Genomic DNA, 24,083 nt, shown 5'->3' on the forward strand with positions numbered 1-24,083 from the left:
TCCAAACTTACTTGAATTTTCTAAAAATGATATTATTTTTGGTTCTCTAAGAAAAGAAAGGAAGCTTGAAAATGTTTTAAATGTAATAATTATTATGGGGAAATTCTTCATTCACAAATGTCGTTTTCTGAAAACAAAGCCGTCTTTTTTTTACTTTTCACAAAGAACTCTGCCTCTTCCTCTCATCTGTTAAATTTATGGACAAAAAACAAGCTCTGGTTCTGAATCATATGATTATTGAACTAGATCTGCTAGAAAACCCCTAAGGTACAATGTCTATTTTTTCTTTATTTGTTTTTGTTTTGTTTTGTTTTGTTTTGTTTGTTTGCTTTGATTCTGTTTGGGGTTTGGTTTTATTTATTTATTTGTTGTTGTTTGTACTTCCTGTTCATCATCTATCTTCTATATGCTGGAATTCAGCCTGTTCTGATACTATTTCATGTTGGAAAAATAGAATCTTTGTAGAGATTGCCATAATTGTTGTACATTTCTGTGCAAATAAAATTTAAAAAAAAAGAAAAAAAAGTCCTTAAAATTCAGGGAAATGAAGGACGCATTTGAGGGCCGCATTTCGAACAGCCTTCGTCGCATCGCTGTGACGTACTCGGCCTTAAAATGCGGCCTTTAAGGCTGCAGACCCTGAATTGGGATACAGCCAAATAGCTCCGTGTCATTCCGCGCATGCTCAGATCATGCGTATTGAAATGAACAGGATATTTATTTATTCTTTTTAAATACCTTGCTATATAACAAAGGTGACTGCGCACTATTTAATATAACCACAATACGGACGGACAAGCGACTGCTTTTATGCGTTGTCGTTAGCAACAGCGACGGTAAAACCATCACGTGGCTCCGCCGTCCGCTTGTTTATTTTCCACATGAACGTTTCACAATGAAGCTGAAGATCCTGTTTAGATTTTTCAAAATAAACTGAATCACGCGAAAGAGTATGCAAACTGTTTACGGATGAGAAGCAAAAAAGAGCCGTCAGGTGCTAAAAAATAAACCTTAGACCAGGGGCCGGCGGCTATACGCTCTGGCAAGAGGGGGGAGATTACCCTTAAAATGAATATGGACAAGATTTACTACAGTAGCTGAAGACTCCGCTGGAAAAGGCACAAAATAAATGACAGGTTTTACGTCTCACTCCTCTTTGCCTCCGTCCACCATTTGTGCGCAGGCTCACACAGCACTCGGCAGAGAACTCTCCCCGAAACATCCATGCAACGCATCTTGCTACCACCTTCAAGTTGTACTCAAGTTTATAAAGAACCCATGTCAAAGTATTGTGGTTAAGTTAAATCCAATTTATTAACCTACCTCTGAGATGAAGTACAGATGCGAAGAACGTACTGTCTTCCGTTTGGCTACAGGAGGCAAGGAGGTGCGTTTAATGTCTCTCTGTTAATTTGAGTTTCTATGAAACCGCGATAAACTGGTGTTTATGGGGTTTTTTTTGTTATTACTATGCCAACCCTTTTAAGTTTTTTAACCCTTGGAATGTCCTGGAGCCATTTTTCATCCACTGTGTTTTTTAATTTCAAGCCATTTTCACGGTGTTGAATAGAATATAGCCAAATTTGCCAAACATTTTTTTTTTTTTTGCAGTCTGAGTTCATTAAATTAGCTTAAAGTGGCTAAGCTACAAACCGCCATCCACCTTTTGCTCTAGGACAAAAGGTGGATGAAACCACCATCCACTCAAGGTCCTAGAGCCAAAAAATGCCCCATTGAAACCCATTATAAACGCTATTTTTCATTGCAGGATCATTATAACCAAATGTAGTGCCATCCTCCAAGTCAGGGTGACACTTTGGAGTCCGAGCCTTAAAATTGTAATTTTTTAGTTGTCCACCAGGTGGCGCCCTTTTTCATATTTCAGCATTGAACAAACTCAAGCCAAAAATTCAGTTTTTGAGCGTGTCTTTCTGCTTTAAAAAGTGGAAAAAAAGAGTGGTGTTGTGTGTCACTACCAAGGACGTCTTTATACCTAAAAAATGAAAAAAAAGACACAAACACACTTTTTTTTTTCAAAAGTATTTTCTCTCAGACGGCCACACTGCAACACAAACAAATTAAATATAAAAGCAAGGACCAAAACCAAATTAGATTTTATTTTCCCCTTCAAACACATATTTTAAACACAGCCACGGTTGAATGACCGGAAGTAGTCATTGATGAAAGGCTAAGAAAGCGCATTTGAAAAGACGCACATTGAGCAGAAAATGGAGATTCTCTCATCTCACACTGTCTAGATCAGGGGTCAGCAACCTGCGGCTCTTTTGTCCTTATACTGCGGCTCCGGGTGGTTTGGGAAATTAAATTAGAAGTATTTAGCTGAAGTGTATGTTATTTGTGTTTAGTTCTTTTTTTAACTTGTAGTTCTGAACTGGAAGATTATTGTGATTTTGAAATATAAAAATAAAATTATATCTTATTATTTTTTCACCGCTCAAAATAAGCGTCACACTCGCGGAAGCCGGTATACCCGCCGAAATGCCATGCATTTATTGAGACTTTCGACCCCAGATAGGCCAGTTATGGATCTTCGGATCCACATTATGTCAGCAGCTCCACCACAAACTATGTTAAAACAAACACTGCTCACGCCTCACAGATGACAGCTTACAGTCCTGCGTAAAGATGAAAGCCCCGATTTGCAGACGCTGTGCGCAGTGGTTCGGGACCATAAGTCTTATTGTAAACATATCACGGCAGACCCGACGATGTTTGCATGAACATGCTTTTCAGCATCTCTTTACTGACCACTTTTCACACACGGTTGTTGTACGCATACAGCCGGCTGTAGCTTTTCAGCTCACAGCCCGACAACACAACAGCAGAGAGAGCACAGACTTTAAGGTGGCGAGGCATGATTGCGGGTGCCGCTCAGGTGTATCCGCCTCCCCTGCAGCGGCGCTGCAGACCATGCCCCGCCACACACATTAACCAGGTAAAATACATATTTAGGCAGAATTTTGCAAATATCTATTTTTCCTTTTTTAGCAGCATAGTGCTTTTTTCCAATTACTTTTTAAAAGTCAGGTCAAGGCTCCAAAAGCCCAAAGGCGATATAAGGGTGGTGGCTCACAACAGTTTTTGTTTGCTACATGGATCATTTTAGTTCAGGTTGGTGTCTTTCCTTTTGTTATATTTCTTTAAGAGTTCAAAATGTGTTAATTACATAAATAAAATGTAATTTTCTCTGTAGCACTTCATGGATTTCATAAGAAACACAGCTTATTTGCTCTGTGGATTCTTTTAAAAAGCAGTTCAAAACTTTTCTGTTCAAACAAGCCTTTTGTTGATCTACGTATTTTATATTCTTTACATTATTTACATTTGATCTTTTACATTGTGTATAATGTCTATTGGTTGTATTGTTTATTTTAATATTTGTGTACAGCGCTTTGTGACTGCCTGTCTGTGAAAAGCGCTTAATAAATAAACTTTACTTACTTACTTTAGTTGTTCACACAAAGCATAAAGGTAAAAAACAATATATACAGTGTTATCTTCATTTTAGATTTCAAAAAGTATTTGCGGCTCCCAGTGTTTTCTTTTGCGTGGAAACCGGGTCCAAGTGGCTCTTTGGGTGTAAAAGGTTGCAGACCCCTGGTCTAGATCATGTAGCGACACCAATTATCTGCAAATTGTGAGCGAAGAGGAGATCGATGGGAACAGCCATAGGATAATTTTGACAAACTGACGGACAATGACTTTGCTCCGGAAGCTGCGTAATGTCTGACTCGCCGTGTGCCAATTGCGCACGATAAAGACTCCGCGCTCGCTGTCGGAGGTACGAAAAGTGCTGATGTTTTCGTTTGAAAAAGTGAAAAATAAGTATCGTTACATTACCATTGAGTTTGAGGGTTACAACAAAAAATTATATTTTTAAATCTTTTTTTTTTTTGTCCCGTTTTGTTCTTTTGCCATCAGAATGATTGTCTAAAGGTGAAGAAAGATGCCCAACGGATTTACTTTACCAAATTGACCATCCCAGCCTTGCCGTAATGGTCTTATTGATTCACCCCGTCATCCACTCATCTTCCAGACTGTTTTCTTGGCTATGCATAGGGCAGTGAAAACCATATGGGCTATATTCTTATCTGTAGTGACATTATCTAAGCTGCCCAACAAACACACTAAAGGGGAAGTTGGAATGTTACATTTCAGACACTTTGATAAGTCTTCACATATCTCGCGCCAAAACTTCTGAACTGGTGGATAGAACCAAAGAGCGTGGATATAATTGTCCGGTGTATTGGTTTGGCAGTGTGAGCAGTTGTTGGTAGACCTAAAGCCCATCTTGAACATCTGATGACCTGTATAGTGCACTCTATGTAGTATTTTGTATTGAATTAATTGAAGACTGGGATTTCTAATTAGAGGAAAGGTTTTTAAGCAAATCTGAGACCAGAGGTTTTGGTCTAAGTTAACTGATAAATCCGCTTCCCATTTTGCAATAGGAAGTGATATTGATTCATCTGTTTTAGAAAGCACTCTGTATATTTTGGATAGTAATTTGGGGGTTTTAAGAGTAAGAAATTGAACCACACTTGGTGGTGTTTGTAGTTCAACTTGACCCGGTTTAAATTTCTTTTTTCTATGGATTTAATTTGTTGATATTCTAAAAATCTTTTCTTGTTGATCCCATATTGTGTAACTAGTCTGTCAAATGAAACAAATTCTGTTCCTTCTAGTATATGTTCTAAATATTTGATTCCTTTACCACGCCAATCTGAAAAGTTTATCATATTATTGTTTTGTCATATGGACATATGACAAAACAATAATATGATAAACTTCGTTCCAGATAGGTGACGTTTGCATGGGTTTAATGAAGACTCTGTCAACTTCAGAAACTCCCACCATGCTGTCAGAGAAGAGCTGATGTTGACGCTTTTGAAGCATTCATATCGTTGGATGTTTGAGCTGATAAATGGTAGATCTGAAATCTCTAGATTATTGCAAAGTGCTTGTTCTACATCTAGCCAAGGTTTATCTAAGAGGGTATGTTTTAGCCATCCTGAGATAAACTGAAGCCTGTTGGCTAAGAAGTAGTGCTGAAAGCTGGGTAGTTCTAATCCTCCTTTATCCTTGGTCTTTTGTAGTGTTTTTAAGCTTATACGTGGGGGTTTATTTTTCCAAAGGAATTTGGACATACATAAATCTAGAGATCTGAAACAATCTTGTGGCGGTTTAGTTGGGATCATTGAGAATAAATAATTTATTTTTGGTAAGACCATCATTTTTATAGCAGCAACCCTTCCCATGAGTGATATGGGTAGACATTTCCATCTAGCTAGATCGCCTTCTACCTTCTTTAAAAGTGGGATATGGTTTAATTTAGTTAGATCTGCAAGCTTGGGAGAAACATTAATACCTAAATATTTTATATTTCCCGATTGCAGTGGTGTAGAAGAGGAATTATGGAAGGAGCAATTAATCGGAAGGACTGTAGATTTTGACCAGTTAATTGAGTAATCTGATATTCTTGCAAAAGAGTTTATCAATTCAATCACCCCAGAGATATTGGTTTGTGAATTTTGGAGAAAGAGTAACACATCATCCGCATAAAGGCTGATTTTATGCTCCACGTTCTTGCATTTTATGCCCTTAATTACTGAATCCTGTCTAATTGCTGCTGCTAGTGGTTCAATAAAAATTGCAAACAGTGAAGGGGAGAGTGGGCATCCCTGCCTGGTGCCCCTCAGGAGACAGAAGCTGGAGGATATCTGGTCATTTGTTCTGACACAAGCTGTTGGGGAATTATATAATATTTTTAACCAGTTAATGAAAGAAGATCCAAAACCAAATTTGTGTAAAGTTGCAAATAGAAATTTCCAGTTAACTCTGTCAAATGCTTTTTCTGCATCTAAAGAAAATATTGTAGTTTCAAGGTTTTTACTGTGGGAGTAGTTTATCAAATTAAGTAATCTACGTGTATTTGTTGATGAGTGCCTACCTTTTATGAAACCAGTTTGGTCAGGATGAATTAATAGGGGGGTTATTTTCTCTAGTCTCTTTGAGAGAGCTTTGCAGATTATTTTGAGGTCTACATTTATAAGGGATATTGGACGATAGCTTGAGGGATATACAGGGTCTTTGCCTGGTTTTAGCAGGAGATTAATGTTTGCAGAATTCATATTTGATGGAAGTCTGCCCTTTTCTTTGATTTCCAACAACGTTCTGTAGAAAACTGGTGCTAGAATTGTCCAGAATTCTGCAGGAAAGCCGTCTGGACCTGGAGCCTTATTATTGGGCATACTTATCAGGGCTTCCTGAAGATTTCCTCCAGTTAAAAGTGCTTACTCATAGGGGGTCATATGATTGTTGGGTTTTTCTCTGTATGTATTATTGTAGGGTCTACCTTACAATATAAAGCACCTTGAGGCGACTGCTGTTGTGATTTGGTACTATATAAATAAAATTGAATTGAAATTGAATTGAATTATGAGTCCAGTCCAGTTTATTGTTCAGATAAACACCAAGGTACCTGTAGTTGTCCACAGCCTCAATGTCAATGTCCATACCTTGACATTGAGGCTGTGGACAACTGGAGGATGTTTGAGTCGGCGGAAGTCTACCACCAGCTCTTCGGTTTTTCTGGCGTTGATCTGGAAGTAGTTCTGCTGGCACCAGTCGACAAAGCCTTGGGTCAGTTCTCTGTACATCATATATAGTAAAAATACTGTAAAATGAATATTTTAGAAAGAGCGATTGAGATAGAGATAGAGAGCTAAAACCCCTTTGTAGCACTTATGTCACTGTAAGGCGGATATAGCTACTAGACCATTTCTAGGTTCACAGGAGTGCTGGAGAAAAGCACAGTGAAGAGACCAGAACCGGAAACCTTTAAATGAAAAGCCGGCATGTTTAATAAACCAAAAATAAATAAATAAACTAAACTAAATCATTTGCATCTAACCTTCCATAGTTCAAGACAGTTTTAGTTAATCCAACTTTGTTCTAAATTACACGCCAAGGTTATTCTTTAAGCTTTAGTTCTTGATTTAGGAATCGGATTTGCTCTAAAACCTTCAGTTTCAGATTCTACTTATTTAAGAGAATCTCAGAATCTAAGACTGTTATGTTCTGCGCAGGGCTGATAAAGCCAATGTAGTGATATGAGCTCATTTAACTTGTGCCAATACTAATCCCTCTGAGCAGTTTCTGTGTTTCCTTGCATGTGAAATAAACTGTTAGGTGCAATGACCCATTAACACAGAGTTCCTATAGAGAAATCTGGTTGGCTCAAAACAAGAAAATAACATCAGCATATAACATTACTCAGAGGAGGAAAAATCAGAGCTTCTGACTCCAGCTTGTCGGTCAGGTGAACAGCCTGTCACCTAACTCCTCTCTCCTCTGCACAGTCCTCATTCAGAAATTCAAAAATTCCATTTTTCCATGTTATAGTTATTTCTGCTTTCAGATCAAAAATGCAGATGAAGAGAAGATGGAACTATGTGATCCAGTTGTGGCCTGCCTATTATTTCCTCCCTGTGTATTAGTGCCATTACGTTGCAAACATTGGTGTGGCTGATCTCAATACTCAACCAAGTATGAGAGAGAATAAAGCTCTGTGGTTTAGATGAGGTGTGGGCACAGATGTGCCAGCAGCTCTTTACATTTGAAGGATGTAAGTAAAGCTGTAAAAGAGGCTCACACTCATTCTAAAAATATATCTTTTAAGTTATGGTATCTTATTCTTGTGGACTAAAGAACCCCACGTTCTGTAAATATGCAATAAACATTAAACACAAATTTACATTGTTCAACTGTCAATTTTACCACGACCATCTGATGCACACTGACTGGACTCACCAGCTCAGCTTAGAGAAGACAAAAAGGTCATCTATGGTTATGTGTATTGTCACTTTTATTATAAAAACATTTTGTATAATTATTTGGTCATTTCTTTTTTCCAGGTGGATGCAGATGTCCTCGTGTTTGCGCTGTTACATTGGGCCTTCCCAATTCAGTGACTGTTATGGTAAGGACTAATTCAATGGTTCATGCAGCACCCTCTGGTGGTTGCGCCGTGTGTGTTTGTTGTTGCAGCTTGGCAATAAACACGTTAAGCCAGAGCTGTCCCAGTCTCGTTAATGTTGCTCCTATTATAAACCCGAGATCTACCAAAACATGGTGTCAAGAAAATGAAAGCTTTCTCACCGGAGAGAACTCGCCATGCAAGTTTGAATTAAAAGCTACAGTAAGAGCTAAGCTAATAAATTAGCCTTCCAAGTATCACCTCCGCCGAAGTTCGACTTTTCAAAGCCAGAAGAGTGGCCGAAATGGATTTGACGCTTTGAGAGGTTCAGGATAGCATCCGGACTCGAGCTACAATCGGACGAAAACCAGGTTAACACTCTGATATATACAATGGGCAATGAAGCTGAAGACGTGATCACTTCGTTGAACCTGACCGAAGAGGAGGTGAGTGAGTACCACACTCAAAGACAAACTTGAGGCACACTTTGTAGTCAGAAGAAATGTTATCTTTGAATGTGCAAAGTTCAACCAAAGGCAGCAAGAAATGGGAGAGACAGCAGATGGGTTTATTACATCCCTATATGCCTTGGCTGACATTATGGCTATGGGGCGCTGCACAGTGAAATAATAAGAGACAGACTCGTTGTCGGAATAGGAGACAAGAGGCTCTTGGAGCAACTACAAATGGACGCAGAGCTCACGTTATGCCAGGCTCACACTGTGCGATTTTTGGCCCATTTTGAGACGATTTTTGAGTCGTGCGACCATTTTGGCGATCGGCCCGATTTTGGCCTTCATCGTGCGTCGTGCATCGTGTAGTATACGTGGGGTAACGAGAAGCGATTAACACCTCACGACCAGCTCCCGATCATCAATCGCTTGGTCGTGAGGGTGTCACCGCAGTTTCTCACACTGCGCACGCGCAAACACAAATGTCAGCGAAAAGACGGCGGTGCAGCGTGTGATCTGGACACAAGCGATGGAGGCACTTGTAGAGCTCATCCGAGCCTTTTCGATGTGGCCTCACAAAATTATCACGACCACAACAACCGTGAAAATAGTTGGATTTACACTGCTGCTCAATCACAGCTGCCTGATCAATGTTTTTCATTAGCAATTTAGCAACTGAAAAAAATCATCGCACAGTGTCTGCCCAGCATAATGCCGGGCTCACACGGTGCGATTTTTTCAGTCGCGTGATTCAGCTCCTGCTCAAACTGTACGATTGACTCGCAGGGGTTAGAAGTTCGTAGGTCACGATGCAGGGTCTCACACTATACGGCCCGATGCTCTGATGCGACCCGAGTGCTCACACTGTGCGTCCATAAAATGAAGGTTATAACAGAAATTCTGTCGCTCGCTCTCCCTCTCTGTCTTTCACTCACACAGATACGCACACCACCGCCATCAACTTTGCTAAATTGCTAATGAAAAACATTGATCAGGCAGCTGTGATTGAGCAGCAATGTAAATCCAACTGTTTTCACGGTGGTTGTGGTCGTGATAAATTTGTGAGGCCACATCGAAAAGGCTCGGATGAGCTCTACAAGTGCCTCCATCGCTTGTGTCCAGATCACACGCTGCACTGCCGTGCTGCGCCGTCTTTTTCGCTGACATTTATATGTTTGCGCGTGCGCAGTGTGAGAAGTTGCGGCGACCAAGCGATTGATGATCGGGAGCCAGCCAAAGAGGTATTCTGCAATCAGTGTAAAAAGAAAGGTCACTATGCAAGGGAGAGATACGTGCAGCAGGTGGTGACAGTGAAGAAAGGGAGGTAGCATTTTTGGGAACAGTAGCATCAGAGAGAACTGAAGATGCATGGATGACTAAAATAAAAGTTAACAACGTAGACTGCTGGCTCAAAATTGACACAGGAGTGGACGTAATCGTCTTGCCTGAAAAAGAGTACAATGCTCTAGCACAAAAACCACTGCTGCAACTCACAGATCTGAAACTGTATGGGGCGGGAATGTCTCCACTAGCAGTTAGAGGGAAATTTACAGCTAACCTGAGCACTCCAAGCAAAACTACAGTACAGCCTGTGTATGAAGTAGCAGACCTGACGCAAGGGTTACTTAGCCGCCCAGCAAGTGTAGCACTTGGGTTAGTGGCCAGAGTAGAAGCAGTGTCGCTCACTTTGGTAGAGGCAGTAAAGCAGCAGTTTCCAAAACAATTCAACGGGTTAGGCCAAATGGAGGGGGAATACAAAATTGAGCTTAAAGCAGACGCTAAGCCATTTACCCAGTCAACCCCAAGAAGGGTCCCGCTTCCCCTGTTACCCAACGTCAAAAGAGAGCTAGCTCGTATGGAAGAGTTAGGGGTAATCTCCAGAGTAGAGCAGTCTACTGACTGGTGCGCAGGAATGATTCCAGTACCCAAACCAAACAGAGATGAAGTGCATGTGTGCGCGTTGACTTGACCAAACTGAACAATTCTGTGAAAAGAGAAAGACACATGTTGCCATCAGTTGAGCACACTCTAGGACAGCTAGAGGGCACAAAGTTGTTCTCGAAACTTGATGCTAACTCAGGATTTTGACAAATACCTTTGTCCAAGCAGTCAGCTCTTCTCACAACCTTCATCAAGCCATTTGGAAGGTATTGTTTCAATAGACTCTGTTTCGGCATATCCTCAGCCCCTGAGCATTTTCAAAATCGAATGTCTCAGCTTTTGGAGGGGCTGGATGGAGTTGTCTGCCAAATGGATGACATTTTGGTTTACACTGACACACAGGCCCAGCACAACAAGAGACTAGTCGCAGTCCTTGAGCGGCTCACAAAAGCAGGTGTGACATTGAAAAGTGAGAAATGTGAGTTTGCAAAAACCTCAATCATTGATTGATCATTGGCAGATCATTGATAGTACAGGAGTCATAGCAGACCCAGTTTGTGCTTTGGGACTGTAGAGTGCCAAGTTTGGTGGTTTACTCAGTTCTGACTTAATGCTGTCAAACGCTGTTTGTTGAGTCTCACTCCAACACCACGTTTTTGTTCTCTGGAAGTACTGGAGTCAGGATCTGAGCATGCAGGCAGGACTCTGCAAGCAGCACCATCATACAAGCTGGTGAGTCTGTAGGAAGAGATGGAATGGTGTTCTCCCTTTGACTCTGCAGCTAAAAGGTGTCCTTCTCTGAGAAAGGCTTCACAGTCTGAAGTGTGTCTTTGGTGGAGTGGAGCTCCTGCTGCTCTCTTCCACTGTTGCCTTTCTCTTCTCACCCTGTGCAAACCTCTTTAGAACCTGGCAGAGCACCGACATTATAACTCTGCCCTCTGAGCTGTAGTCCCTGACTTTCCAGCAGTTTGTGTCTTCTGTGTCTACAGATGGCTGCTGTTTAAAGGACGGTTCCTCAAGTTTGGGACGACCATCTGACACACACTGACTGAGACTAACCAGCTCAGCTACGAGAAAACAGAACGGTCATCTATGTTAATCATAACATAATCAGACAAATTAAGGTTTTAAATGTCAGGACATGGCTTTATATCATCATATACTATTTCCACACACAGGCAATAAGAGACCCACAGCAGAACTCATTGTATATAAAAGCCTTAACATTTTTCATGTGGTAGAAGGTGAGAAAAATTATGTTGCATTGTAAATGGTTCAACTGGAGTTGTTATAGGGCCAGAGGCGGGGGTACCGGACAGGTTGCCATCAGACACAGAGAGGGCTAAAACAGAGAAACTAGCATTCACACTCATATTCACACCTATGACTAATTTGAAGCACTATATCTATAGCATTATATTCCACACACAGGCAGTCAGGAACCACAGAAAAACTTATTTTTATGAAAGCCTGCACTGTAAATGGCTAAATGGCTTGTTTTAAACCAAAGATCACGCCAACAATTTCAAATTCAAATAAAAAACTAAGCGTGTTAGCATGTTGCAAAACTAAATAAGTCCTGCTGATAGAAATCATTTGCAAAATTATTATGTCAGCTGCATCTAACTTAAAAATGTAGCTCACAGTAAAGAATAACTTTCTTGGTGACTGTGAACAAAGTTTAATGGAGTATATCAAAATTTGTGATAAATGAATGTAACCCATAATATTTGTGAATTATGGACATATTGTCGGGTAAGGTTGCAAAGAGTTTCAGTGATGTTTGATACTGAATTCATGTTCAGCACTTAGGTTGTCATATTGTTATTTTAGTTAAGCATCAATCTGTTGAAAATAAAACGCAATAAAGGCAGGTGAGAAACTTCGAACCTGCTTATTGCATGCACACTGTTTCAATTTCTCACCGAGATATTAACATACATCTGGACCCCTGTAATGCACTAACATAAATATGATATATTTAATTAGATCAGCATCTCACAGTAGCCATAAGTGATTTTGCACATAATGCCTACAAGATCAAATTTGGTCACTCCCTAACCTCCCAAAATTAGGCTTTATCATTTTCATTTTATTTTATTTTTTATTAATTTTCCTAGCTTTGTAAACTCAACCAGTGTCTCTGTCCCAGTCGCCATGTTTGTCCTGAACTTTCACACTCATGAAATCTTACTCGCTTTAAAGCAATAAAAGATCCGTCTACGGTGTATTTGTTTGCTTAAATATTCAATTAGGCTATACTTATTAGCTTACTAAGCTTTACCATAGCGGTCGTCAAGTATGCGGTTGATACCAAGGGACAGCAAGTATTGCTCACGCCGTAATCCACGGGCGGCTATTTTTGGGTGGTTCAACTGACTTTTCTTCAAGTTTTGAAAACTTTGAAAGTCGCTGGTAAAATGCAGTTTTCACAGCACTAGTTAGAAAAGCTCCTCTTAGCACTCTCAACACGTCATCCTCATCACCTTCACTCCCGGTGTCATCAAGCGACGCGGCATAAGCATTTGTGCTTTATTTATTCAGAATGAGTTTCCCATAATTATCATATTTCTAAAAAAAAAAAAAAAATTCTCAATTAGTTTCACATTTTCGATTCAGAAATATTTTTAATATCATTACCAGACTGCCCTTATATTTTTAATGATTAATTGATAACTTTATAAACAATAAGTATCAATAACTGTGATTCATAACGAAAGTTTATCACGTTAATCTGCTTATTTCTTTTGTTAAAAATAACTGACTGTTAGTCCCTCAGTTTAGAAAAAACAAATAAAGAAAAAAAATCATCTTCATGCGGAAAAAAACAAATAAATGAACAAATTAAAAAATGAATATATGAACAAACAAAACAAATACAATACAAAACTAATCAGACAGCTGTGACACTAAAAAGACCAAGATGTGCCAGAATAATGGGAATAGTATAGAGAAGGATAGAAACGGCTCACAAGCCAAAGCATATTCCACATCATCTCTCAAACGTGATGGAAGCATCGTTATAAAGTAGGACTGCCTGCAGTGGAATCAGGTCACCGGTTCCCCTCAGATGATGTGATTGCTGATAGGAGCAGCAGAATGCATTCAGAAGTGCACAGTGCAGTACTGCAATCTCTTCTCAAATTCAGAGATTCAGTTTGGTTAGTTGGTTTAATAGTGCAACTCCATAAGGACCCAAAATGTACTGCAGGAAAGCCCAAAATATCCCAAAGCAAAGAAATGGGATATTCTTGAATGTTCAAACCAATCACAAGATCTACTCAATTTACTTAATACAGTTATGTCAACAATTTTCTAGCTGATTTTTGTTCTGCATAATTCTAAATGATTATAAAGATACTTATGTGTAACCAGAGGCAGAGCCAGACATTTGAAACACCCCCCCGGGTGTTTCAAATGTCTGGGTAGTATGCATGTGTAGTATCCCACATGCATACTACCCTTAGCCCTAAAGGGTAGTATGCATGTGGGATTTTTTTATTTTTTTTTGGGCGGGGGGTTTAGAAATGACTGATAGATTAATAGGCTCTGTTTTGAGTTTTGTTCAAAAAAGAATGACTTCATATAAAATATATATCACATATGCAGGACACCTTAAACTAGTTTTTTAATTAAGCAGCAAGGCAGAACAAAGTCGGGGCTGTATCAAGACACGAGGACTAAACCCCAATTCAACCAGACCCAGAACTGATCCGGAATTAAAACAGGACTACAACAGTTCAAAATCAGGACTACTTAGGATTTAACCAAAACAGAACCAGAATCAGAACTATATGATAGTAGCACTAAAAATCATCATAGACCTGCACTACACTTATTTTTTTTAATTCTACCAAAGTCCACTATTTAGATTCAGAAACATTTATATAATTATTTAGCCTTGTTGTGCAAACAAGCCTGCATAACTTAGTAAATATAGAATTTCAAAAATAGCAAACCTAAAAAGAAACACTAGGTACGAGCAGCGTTGGGAAGGTTACTTTTAAAATGTTTTCCATTACAGAATACAGAATACATGCCCCAAAATGTATTCTGTAACGTTACTCAATGAGAGTAACGTATTCTGAATACTTTGGATTACTTAATATATTATCATGCTGTTTACAACTACATGAATGTACTATTGCTGTGATTTATTACTGTTACTGAAGGTCCGCGGCTCCGAACCGTAGTAAAGGGACCTCTGGCTGATATGTCGGGTTCGTGTCAGGCTCGTAGCCGAAAACTAGCTTTACTTTGTTGTCTGGGTCAACTTTGCTTGCGAGAGACAGAGAGAGGCGTTGAAAGGCTGCTCCAACAGAGCTTATTGTTTTTGGAGGAAAACACGAACACGGTGTACAGTCGAGTCTTAATAGCTTACTTACAACTGGGCTGGTCAGGCACTCTTCTTGGCTGCAGTGGTTATTATTATTATTATTATCATATTTACATGCTTCCAGCTCCCGTTTCTGCTCCATGACAGCTCGTACTTTTCCTTTTTCTCCCTCCCTCCCTCACAGACACATAACGGGTATGGCAGTCCATTCTCCCTGCAGCACGGACTACACTGCCTATGATGCTACATTCTTTAGAGCTATACCGGTAGCATTCGGCCTATTAGCTTAGCACAACAACAACAACAGGCGCTCTCTCACCCAGGAAACACGCAGAGAGAGCGCGTCACCCTGTAACCATGGCAACCGTAACTCTGCCACCTGGAACAACAGAACGTAGCTGTCAAACAAAACCCAAACAGTCCTGACCCGCCACAATATGAAACAGGGAAGTACCGCCGTGTAATCCATTTATTTCAACAAAGTAACTGTATTCTAAATACCACCTTTTTAAACGGTAACTGTAACGGAATACAGTTACTCATATTTTGTATTTTAAATACGTAACGGCGGTACATGTATTCCGTTACTCCCCAACACTGGGTACGAGATACATGAGTACCTGTGATACGGTGATACTTTTGGTAAACAACCATTTGACTAACATGTGTGTCTCACCTGCTCTTGTTCCATCTCTGTTCAGTCCTCATTCTCCATCTCCTTCTCTGTTCCTCTCTCTCCCTCTTTGTGCTGACAATCATCAAATATACAGTTGAAACCAGATATTTACAAACTCTTCAGATCAAAACACAAACACTTTTTTTTAATTGTAACATCAAATCAGACTAAATGTTTATTTTTTTAGATTGATAAATATAAAAAACATATTTGTTAACTTTAAGAGTAAAGAGAGAAACTGTCTGTATTTCTTAATTGTAAATGGCACCAAATTGTATTCAAAATTGAGCCACACTTATGGAGCTCCACAATTCTTTTTCTGGTGTTTTGGTTGATGTCTCTTGATTTTCCCATTTCAAAGAAACAGGCTCTGTGTTTTGCCTTATATGCATCCACAGGTGTGCCACCAATTTACTCACATGGACTCTACTAACCTATCGGAAGCTTCTTCAGCTCAGAATGGAATCATCTGGAGTTTTCTTATTAATTAACAATAAACTTATGCTGTGTCCCAATTCAGGGTTTGCACGCTTAAAGTACGCGTTTTAAGTGCAATTACGTCACCGCCACGCGACGACGGCTGTCCCAATTCGAAGTGTACTTCAAATGCACACTCCAAATGCGCCGTCGATTTCCCCAAATATCAAGCGTGGTCCGGTGCACGCTTCGTGGTCCCATATATCCCACAATTCATAGCGCGGCGGTCGGTGTGGATAATTTTGCCGCAAAATACGGCAGAAGGGAGCGGCCGAACTGTCAAAGGTAAGTACTGAATATGACGTCACTTATTTATGTGCGAATGTTTAATAACGAAGAACATTAAAACATTACTATTGGCCACATGTCGGCAAAGTTATGTGACATTAGTGATGTTCGTACTTTCAGCGTTAACTTGGTTGTGTGTATATATATATATATATATATATATATATATATATATATATATATATATATATCATAATAATCTGACAATACTATAATATTGGCCATATTATTTTTACACTACCACAGTGAGATGATTTTAGTTTCATGACCAACAATAGCTAATTGTTATTTACTAACTAATTTTGAAATGACTGTTCAGTACAGAAATGAAGCCCAACAATCATGTTTTACAGTCCTGTGGTCTCAGTCTCAGATACTCAACTAACCACAGTGATGTAATGACAAAAATGAATGACCAACAAAACATTTTTCTCCTTCATTTCTGTCACACAAAGCTGTATGTAACGTTCCTCGCGGTTAGTATCATGGTTGCTAGGCAACCTGAACAGCGCGACGAAGGCTAGACCGTCCCATTTCACAAGCCTCTCACTTCCGCATTTCTCGTACTTATAGTACGCACCGTACGTAGTACGCGTAGTGCACGTACTTCAAGCGTGCGGTCTCTTAATTGGGACACAGCCATAGTGTATATGTACTCCTAAATTTGATGAAAGTGATAAAAATAGACAGCTCTGTCTCTCTTTATTCTGACATTTAACTAATTCAAAAGATATTTCAATATTTATTTATCCAAAACAAAACAAGTTTACTCTAAATTGATGTTTAACAGTAAAAAAAATGTTCTTGTGTTTTCCATAAAGTGTATGTAAATATCTGGTTTAAACTGTGAATATACTGCTGTGTATTGAAGTTCCTCTTGTTTTGCATAGAAATATACTGAACAACATACAAAGCATAATATATAAAATACTATCAGAGGTTTTTCTTTGAAAGAAGCCCCTTATGTCCATTCTTGTATATCAGTACATTACTGAAACCGATTTATTTAGCCGTGGAGGGAAACAACTGAAAATATGAAATAAACACACATGTAAGCTAAGACTATCTAAAGAAACAGCATTGTTGTTGTTCGGCTTTTCATTTCGCTATTTGTTGATTCACTTGAAGAGCAAGTAACGTAATATGGGTCAAGTGATCAGTTTGACATCAATCTTTTGTGATACACCGTCATATTTACATTATTTGTACAGTACGAATGATTTGCTTTGGTACCTGGTCAAACTTCAGTTCTCCTCTGTCTGCCTACCTCCGTTTCTCCAACAGCGCACTCGTAGGCAGCAGCTGCCCCGCCCCGCTTAGTGCCTGAGCTCGGATCATACCAATATTAGGGGGGGGATTTACGCACAGTCGTAAATTCCCACAGTGTGCACTATGTGCTTCGAATATTGTGTGTAGTTTTTTGCTTTATACAGTTGTCAGCCAGGCATCTAACTATGAAAAAATTACACTCCAAAAGACCCCGGGCTTCTGAGAAAACAACCCGGGCTTAAGCCCAGTAAGCCACCCCCCCCCGCGCTCCGCCACTGTGTGTGACTAACATAAGCAAATCAGGTAATTCCAAACTCCTCTGGTCAGCTTTGATTTAAGTAGGTTAATTAGGTCTGTGTTCACCTAATTAAAGTGACCCCAAAAAATGCTTAAATTTGTTGATTAATGCAGACACGAAAATATGTCATTATACTGAATTAAGTTCTATTTACATAAGTAGGTTAACTGTATTTAGTAAAACCAATAAAAAAAATACTTTGCAGCTCCAATTTAACTGACTTAAACTAGTGTGTGTGGCAATACCTGGATTTTATTTCACTTAACTTGTTTTAACTGGTATAACCGTAGAGGTTTTAAGTTGATTTACTAAACCAGGATATGTCAACAATTTCCACACAGTGTACATAAGTAAATTCAAATTACAACACTTTAGTTTTGTGGAACAAATATTTCATAATTTGCTGGCTGTCTGAGTGGTGTCCCAGAAACGATGTGGGCTTCATAGATAATTGGCAAACTTTCTGGAGGAAACCTGGTCTTGTTAGGAGAGATGGCATCCATCCCACTTTGGATGGAGCAGCTCTCATTTCTAGAAATATCGACAAATTTATTAAACCCCTCAAAACATGACTATCCAGAGTTGGGACCAGGAAGCAGAGTTGCAGTCTTACACGCCTCTCTGCAGCTTCTCTCCTCCTGCTACCCCCCCAAAAACCCATCTCCACAGAGACTGTGTCTGCTTCCAAAAAGACAAAAAACAAACTAAAAACCAGCAACAAACAACTTAAACAATCACAAAGAAAGAACAATACAGTATCCACATCTGAACCAAAGAGTAAAACAGTGAAATGTGGATTATTAAATATTAGGTCTCTCTCCTCCAAGTCTCTGTTAGTACATGACTTAATAATTGATCAACAAATTGATTTACTCTGCCTTACAGAAACCTGGTTGCAGCAGGATGATTATGTTAGTTTAAATGAATCAACACCCCCGAGTCATTCTAACTACCAGAAATCTCGAAGCACAGGTCGAGGGGGCGGTGTGGCAGCAATTTTTCACACCAGTCTATTAATTAATGAAAGACCAAGACAGACTTTTAATTCATTTGAAAGCCTGATGCTTAACATTGTCCACCCCAGCTGTGAAACTCAGAAACCAGTCTTACTTGTTATCATCTATCGTCCACCTGGGCCTTACACAGAGTTTCTGTCTGATTTCTCAGACTTTATATCTAATTTAGTTCTGAGCTCAGATAAAATAATTATTGTGGGTGATTTTAACATCCATGTAGATGCTAAAAATGACAGCCTCAACATGGCATTTAATCTGTTGTTAGACTCAATTGGTTTCTCTCAAAATGTAAAAGAACCCACCCACCACTTTAATCACACTCTAGATCTTGTTTTAACATATGGCATAGAAACTGAACATTTAACAGTGTTTCCTGAAAACCCTCTCCTGTCTGATCATTTCTTGATAACATTTACATTTACAATAATTGATTACGCAGCAGTGGAGAGTGGACTTTATCAAAGTAGATGTCTTTCTGAAAGCGCTGTAACTAAGTTTAAGAATATAATCCAGCCACTGTTATCATCGTCAATGCCCTGTACCAACACAGAGCAGAGCAGCTATCTGAACGCTACCCCAACAGAGGTCGATTATCTTGTTAATAATTTCACCTCCTCACTACGTATGACTCTGGATACTGTAGCTCCAGTGAAAACTAAGGTCTCTAATCAGAAGTACCTGACCCCGTGGTATAATTCTCAAACACGTACCCTAAAGCAGATGACTCGTAATCTGGAGAGGAAATGGCGTGTCACAAATTTAGAGGATCATCATTTAGCCTGGAGAAATAGTTTGTTGCTTTATAAGAAAGCCCTCCGCAAAGCCAGAACAGCTTACTACTCATCACTGATTGAAGAAAATAAGAACAACCCCAGGTTTCTCTTCAGCACTGTAGCCAGGCTGACAAAAAGTCAGAGCTCTGTTGAGCCAACCATCCCTTTAACGTTAACTAGTGATGACTTCATGAACTTCTTCACAAATAAAATTTTTATCATTAGAGAAAAAATTACCAATAATCATCCCACAGATGTAATATTATCTACAGCTACTCTTAGCTCCATTGATGTTAAGTTAGATTCTTTTTCTCCAATTGATCTTTCTGAGTTAACTTCAATAATTACTTCCTCCAAACCATCAACGTGTCTTTTAGACCCCATTCCTACAAAACTGCTCAAAGAAGTCCTGCCATTGATTAATTCTTCGATCTTATATATGATCAACCTATCTCTAATAATCGGCTATGTACCACAGGCCTTCAAGGTGGCTGCAGTTAAACCTTTACTCAAAAAGCCATCTCTAGACCCAGCAGTCTTAGCTAATTATAGGCCAATCTCCAACCTTCCTTTCATATCAAAAATCCTTGAAAGAGTAGTTGTCAAACAGCTAACAGATCATCTGCAGAGGAATGGTTTATTTGAAGAGTTTCAGTCAGGTTTCAGAGTTCATCACAGCACAGAAACAGCTTTATTGAAGGTTACAAATGATCTTCTTATGGCCTCTGACAGTGGACTCATCTCTGTGCTTGTCCTTCTTGACCTTAGTGCAGCATTCGATACTGTTGACCATAATATTCTATTAGAGCGATTAGAACATGCTGTAGGTATTACAGGTATTGCACTGCAGTGGTTTGTATCATATCTATCTAATAGACTCCAATTTGTGCATGTAAATGGAGAGTCCTCTTCACACACTGAGGTTAATTATGGAGTTCCACAGGGTTCGGTGCTAGGACCAATTCTGTTTACATTATACATGCTTCCCCTAGGCAGCATCATTAGAAGACATAGCATACATTTTCACTGCTATGCAGATGACACCCAGCTCTATCTGTCCATGAAGCCAGATAACACACACCAATTAGTTAAACTGCAGGAATGTCTTAAAGACATAAAGACTTGGATGGCCACTAACTTTCTGCTTCTTAACTCAGATAAAACTGAGGTCATTGTACTCGGCTCTGAAAAGCTTAGAAATATGGTATCTAACCAGATTCTTACTCTGGATGGCATTACCTTGGCCTCCAGTAACACTGTGAGGAACCTTGGAGTCATTTTTGACCAGGATATGTCCTTCAACGCACATATTAAACAAATATGTAAGACTGCGTTCTTCCATTTGCGCAACATCTCTAAAATTAGAAATATCCTGTCTCAGAGTGACGCTGAAAAACTAGTTCATGCATTTATTACTTCCAGGCTGGACTACTGCAATTCATTATTATCAGGATGTCCAAAAAACTCACTGAAAAGCCTTCAGTTAATCCAAAATGCTGCAGCAAGAGTACTGACAGGGACTAGAAAGAGAGAGCATATTTCTCCTGTTTTGGCTTCCCTTCATTGGCTTCCTGTTAAATCCAGAATTGAATTCAAAATCCTGCTCCTCACATACAAGGTCTTAAATAATCAGGCCCCATCTTATCTTAATGACCTTGTAGTACCATATCACCCTATTAGAGCACTTCGCTCTCGCTCTGCAGGCCTACTTGTTGTTCCTAGAGTATTTAAAAGTAGAATGGGAGGGAGAGCCTTCAGTTTTCAGGCCCCTCTTCTGTGGAACCAGCTTCCAGTTTGGATTCAGGAGACAGACACTATCTCTACTTTTAAGATTAGGCTTAAAACTTTCCTTTTTGCTAAAGCATATAGTTAGGGCTGGACCAGGTGACACTGAATCCTCCCTTAGTTATGCTGCAATAGATGTAGGCTGCCGGGGGATTCCCATGATGCATTGAGTTTTTCCTTTCCAGTCACCTTTCTCACTCACTATGTATTAACAGACCTCTCTGTATTGAATCGTATCTGTTATTAATCTCTGTCTCTCTTCCACAGCATGTCTTTATCCTGTCTTCCTTCTCTCACCCCAACCGGTCGCAGCAGATGGCCGCCCCTCCCTGAGCCTGGTTCTGCCGGAGGTTTCTTCCTGTTAAAAGGGAGTTTTTCCTTCCCACTGTCGCCAAAGTGCTTGCTCATAGGGGGTCATATGATTGTTGGGCTTTTCTCTGTATCTATGAAGCGCCTTGAGGCGACATTTGTTGTGATTTGGCGCTATATAAATAAAATTAAATTGAATTGAATTGAATAATAATAATAACAATAATATTAGCTGACCTCAAGAGAGCCACCCTCTTTTGAAATCATCAATGAAAAGCTTGCTTCAATCACCTCACCAGCAATCTACTGATCTCTGCAATGTCTGATCAACATGTGATCTACATAGGTGACTTCGGAGTGCACAGACAATTTAAATATGTGCATGGATAAGCGTTTCTGCAGCAAAGGTGGCTATGGTTTAACATTGTGGGTTCCTGCCCTCGCCCAACGCACCTGTGGAGAGTGAACACCTGCGCCTGCCACTACTTAAGCTGAGGAAAGGAAGCTACTCATTGCTGGATCATTGTATGACTCGCACCAGTGTAGCCCCATCTTTAAGATTAGTTCATAGCTCTTGTTGATTCTGTGCCTTCGTATTAACTTGTATATATCTATATTAACTTGATCTCCCGGAGCCCTTACCTCTGGCACTATTGTATATAGGAACTTTTCCTGCACTATTGTACATACACCTGGTGGAGTGTCAAATAAAACTGTGTTCTTTCCAACCATCCGAGTCCCACGTTTGAGTCCTCAGTTCACCGTGGCACTGAAATGGAAACAAAAAGAAACCATAATATATATTACTTATTACTTTAAATATTCTCACGGAAAGTGTTAAGATACATTCTGACCCTCCATTATGATCTTAAAGATGACTACTTCTAAACATTTAATGGTGATGGCATTTTACTTTTTATCACTATGTGAGCATTACCAATAAATGGAGTTGTGCCTGCCCAGCTATCAAGCTTGGAGATGCTTTTCAAAAAACTTGTTTGAGTGAACGTAGCATGCTCTTCAGTTACTAAAGAGAAAACTGACAGCAGACAGACCCACAAACAAATAGGAAGGGGCTGCGGTAAAGGTCCGGCAGAGCATCTAGACCTCAGTCAGTCAGTGACTGCCGAGGATTTTCATCAAAGTTTTAAAAACAATTTTATTTAAAATCATATCAGGGTGTCCAGTTACCTTTGAGCCTCTGAAAATGGGGGGCAGTGTATAAAAATGGCTGTCATTCTAAACAGTTAGTGCAATAACTTTGTGAAAGCCCTTGAATTAAAGGAAGAAGTGTGACACATTAATAACTGTATTTGCATCTGTTGCTGCTTCCTGTACTTTTGAATTAAACAGACAACCACGCTGTACAGAAAGTGAAACTAAACAGATCTCTTTTTCTTTCTCTTCCAACCCACAGTCTGCTTTCACGGAGCACATTATCACTTTGTCCGTTTTTACTTTTTATTTTTGTCTTAAGACAAGCCGAGACCATCGTGAGCACTCTGAGCTAACAGTATGAGCAGTGGGGCCATCCCCACTTTGACCTCATTGATAAACTCTAGATTCAAAATGTGCTCAGCACAATCATAGGCATTGGTTGCTACTGACAACAAGAAGTAAAGCCTGTCTGCAGGGCTGAACCATTTTTTAGCAGTGGGGATTGAGGGTAACACTATGCAATATATCCAGTTTTAGAATTTATATTCAACATTAATTGTAGCTTGGCTCAAAGGGTTGATGCTAGCTTATTTTAATAAACAACATTGTCATATGCAAAAAGCAAGGGTGGCACTAGGGGTGGCAAGAGATTATTTTAGGGTGGCACATGCCACCCCATACCACTCCTGTAGATCCGCCCCTGAAGAGAAGATGAAAAAAGTCCCAATGTTGAAGTCTCCTTGTTCATTTTGGCCTTTTCACCAAGAGATGAATGTATGGTAGACAAATTCAGGGCAGTTGTGTTTCTTTCTTCTGAAGTCTTTTGCCTAGCAACATTAGCTGTTTACTTTTCGGGGTCTTTTTTTTTCAGCTATTCTCCGTCAGTGAGATCATTACTGTGATTTGTGTGACTCCTCATAAGCTTTGTGGGTGGCTTTTGAAAGTATGAGATCTTTGCACTCAGACATACGGTCACAGAGGAGTGAAGGGAGAGAATTTTAAAATTGATTTCTTTAGCTATAACAGCTGACAGCGTTTTTATTCAAACTTGTTGTACAGTCTATGAGCACGGTAGCACGGTGGTTAGCATTGTTGCCTCACATCAGGCCAGGGTCTTTCTGTGTGGAGTTTGCATGTTCTCTCCGTGTTTGCTAGGGTTCTCTCCAGGGTCTCTGGCTTCCTCCCACACTTAGTTAATTAGTGGGGTTAGGTTAATTTGAAATACTAAATTGCCCATAGGTGTGAATGTGAATGCAGTTGGTTGTCTTTGTCTATGTGTTAGCCCTGTGGCAGACTGGAGACCTGTCTGGGGTGTACCCTGCCTCTCAACCAAGACAGCTGGGATAGGCTCCAGTGCCCTGCGCAA

The 24,083-nt window shown here is 39.8% G+C and overlaps 1 long non-coding RNA gene across 2 annotated transcripts in view; it reads right to left on the reverse strand.

Moving 5' to 3' along the window:
- Positions 1-286: 286 nt before the first annotated feature.
- The window catches only part of LOC146510936 (uncharacterized), a 45,585-nt gene continuing 21,788 nt past the window's right edge, over positions 287-24,083 (reverse strand). Inside the window, exons 3-4 of one of the 2 annotated variants that reach the window (XR_014875991.1) lie at positions 10,547-22,328; positions 287-10,435 (exon numbers count right to left, since the gene is read on the reverse strand). This is a non-coding gene — a long non-coding RNA (uncharacterized LOC146510936). Of the gene's footprint in view, positions 22,329-24,083 lie in introns of both variants that reach the window. The other variant, XR_014875990.1, reaches the window with a different exon arrangement.

Source organism: Neolamprologus multifasciatus, chromosome 9 (genome assembly GCF_963576455.1).
Source record: "Neolamprologus multifasciatus chromosome 9, fNeoMul1.2, whole genome shotgun sequence".
Taxonomy (NCBI): Eukaryota; Metazoa; Chordata; class Actinopteri; order Cichliformes; family Cichlidae; genus Neolamprologus; species Neolamprologus multifasciatus.